This window comes from Nicotiana tabacum, chromosome 14 (assembly GCF_000715075.1).
Source record: "Nicotiana tabacum cultivar K326 chromosome 14, ASM71507v2, whole genome shotgun sequence".
NCBI classification, from domain to species: domain Eukaryota; kingdom Viridiplantae; phylum Streptophyta; class Magnoliopsida; order Solanales; family Solanaceae; genus Nicotiana; species Nicotiana tabacum.
The window spans coordinates 85262203-85265156 of NC_134093.1; the positions used below are offsets into that span (position 1 = coordinate 85262203).

General features: G+C 41.9%; 1 non-coding gene across 1 annotated transcript; it reads left to right on the forward strand.

The window, feature by feature from the left end:
• The first annotated feature begins 2513 nt into the window (after nt 1-2513).
• On the forward strand, nt 2514-2620 carry LOC142169245 (small nucleolar RNA R71). Its single transcript, XR_012698957.1, has one exon. It is a non-coding gene; the product is annotated as a small nucleolar RNA R71 (small nucleolar RNA).
• Nucleotides 2621-2954: the final 334 nt, after the last annotated feature.

Genomic DNA, 2954 nt, shown 5'->3' on the forward strand with positions numbered 1-2954 from the left:
TGTGACAAACAGCCTGGTAGCTTGGACACTTGACAAACTTTTGTAGTCTCCTCGGATTAGGGCAATTAACTCCTAAGAATTTGCATAAGGACGTCTTATCCAATGGCACTTCCTTTCCTTGAACCCACGACATGAACCAATGCTCATTCCAATTTGCATATAGCTCTCTTACCATGCTCAAATTGGCATGTCCCGGGCTCTTAAGGAACTTGTCCATCTTCATATCTCTCAACCGAGCTAGCACATCCGAGAAATGCTTCTCCAAGGTGGTCACATTAATCCCCATTTCAGAGACGTGCCGCCCATATGGATCAAAGCTGTGATACCAATGGATGGCGTCCTCCCGAACAAAATCCAATTAGGGCATTGGCCCCGATGTTGCCCTCTTTGACCCGCCAACAACCTGCTTGCCTTTTGCTTGGCGAGATGACCCTTCACCTTGCTTGCGCTTTTAGGAAGGGGAGAAGTAGTAGAGGACTTCCCCACTCCTTTTCCCTTGGTAGCACTGTCACGAGCCATAGCAACCTACAACACAATAAACATGAATGTGAGAATGAATCAAGAAACCCGCCTAAGGTTATCGTGAGAGTCAAAGATGACCCCACACTTAAAACGGAAGGCTCTATGTACTATACTCACAATAGTGGTTGAAAAGTGCACAAAGTGTTGCACCACAAGGCGATGGGTACTCAAGATTTCCCCATTCCACACAATTATAATTAAATTACTATTCCACACAAATCAAGTAGTTGATCATGGAAAAGTGACTTAGTCTTAGTGCAAGCAAGTAAACGCATGGTCTCCAATTTCTATAACTAATACACTACAGTAGCTAATCCTAAACAAGTGATACAACATACATAATACATGATACAAGGTGTGGGTGGTGTGGTTATGCCATGTGAACATTAAAGATAAGCTTCAAGTTATGTAAAACCACCCCCCAAACACCTCACACTTAGCCCAACATCACATACAACTACACTTGGCTACTCAGATTTCACCGGTGCACAATTTACTCTTTCAAGCATTTTAGCAAACACGTGGTGGGCATCAAAGGTGTGCAACTCAATTCAATAATGGTGGAAAATGGTGTCCCTCCCAAATTTTAAATGAAGTGTAGAGAATTGTAGTTTACTACTCCGTAGACAACTTCACAACCAATTTTGACAACCAATTTCTTACACATTAGGGCCACCCACCATAGAAAATAAGTTCGAAAGAACAACTATGGGGGAATTTGGGTTGGGGTCATTTGGGATGGGGGATGAGGAATATAACCTACAAAATAAAAGAAAATGGAGAAGGGGGAACATACTTGGGGGATTGGAGATGAATGAAAGAGAGAAACTAGAAAAATTAAGAGAGAGATAGAGATAGATAGATAGATAGAGAGAGAGACACAGTTGAGAGAGAGAGAGAGAGAGAGAGAGAGAGATACGGTAAGGGGGGTTTAGGGGGTCAGATTTATTTTAATTAGGTGGGGAATGGGTATGGGTAATAGGAGATGGGTTAAGGGGCGAGTAGAAACGGGTAATTGTGTCGGGTTTTATGGGATTGGGTTAATAAAAGTAATAAAACAAAAAAATGAAAAAGAAAAAAAAAATTAAACTTACCTGGCCCCAGCCCAGTACGTCCGTCTAGACCTGGTGCTGGGGGTATTTTTGGGCCTGTTTTGTGCGCCCCAGGTAGCGTTGGGCGCTGGCCTGGGCGTTGATATTCCCTTTTTCTATTGTTTTTTTGAAGAGACCCCGATCCCCCCTGAGCACTTAATATATCCATTATACACATACCACACCATTCTACTTATAATTTCTATGACTACAAAGAAAACAAGAAAAGCTCTAATCTACTCTAACTAAAAAGAAAAAAACTAAACTACAAAAATAATAAACATTGGATTGTCTTCCAACAAGCGCGCGATTTAACATCGAGGCATGACGCAGGGCCTTGCTTACTCATCGGCGAGTATTACTTTGGACTTCTGACGATCAATGACACCTCCCCAATAGTGTTTGACTATTTGACCATTCACCAAAACATTTCTATCACCGTTTAAAGCGTGCAGCTTAATTGCGCCATAAGGAGTAACTCTCACCACTTCAAATGGACCTGACCACCTCAATTTTAAATTTTTGGAAAATAGCTTAAGCATGGAATTGAACAATAGTACCTTTTGTCCCAGTTCAAAGTGACGCGGCTTGATACGCTTGTCATGCCCTCTTTTTGTTTTCTCTTTGTAAAGCTTAGCATTTTCATAGGAGTACAGTCTGAACTCATCTAACTCATTCAACTACAAGAGCCTCTTCTCGCCAGTGGCTTCAAAGTCCATGTTCAACTTCTTAATCGCCCACTACGCCTTATTTTCAAGTTCAACCAGCAAGTGACATGCCTTCCGCAGTAAAATTAATCGAAGCTCTTCTCCAACACTTGACTTCCTGCAATAGCGTCCACTACAATCTTTGTCTTTGGATGTAGCCCTTCTATAGGTATGAGCTAACACTTTATTCGTCTGGTTGTGATGAGGACAATCTCTAAGCAGCCCCTTGAACCTCTCCCAAGCTGCATATAAAGACTCCCCCGATTTCAATTTAAAAGCCACTATCTCACTTCTAATCTTTGCAGTTTTACCTAAAGGGAAGAACCGTGTCAAAAATTTCCTCGCCAGATCATTCCATGATGTAATAGAATTAGCTGGTTCCGCCTTCAACCACCGCTTTGCTTCACCCAACAGAGAAAATGGGAATAGTGTGAGTCTCACATAGTCTGGATTGACTCTATTAGTGATATAAGTATCACTAATCTCCAAGAAGTTCAGAATGTGTTGTTGTGGATCTTTGTGCGTGGAAGACCCATAAACTGCCCATTTGCATGTAATAACTGGATCATGCTCTGTATTAGATCAGAGTGCCCAGTGATTCTGGGCTTCACAATGCTGGAGGTGTCATTAGCAA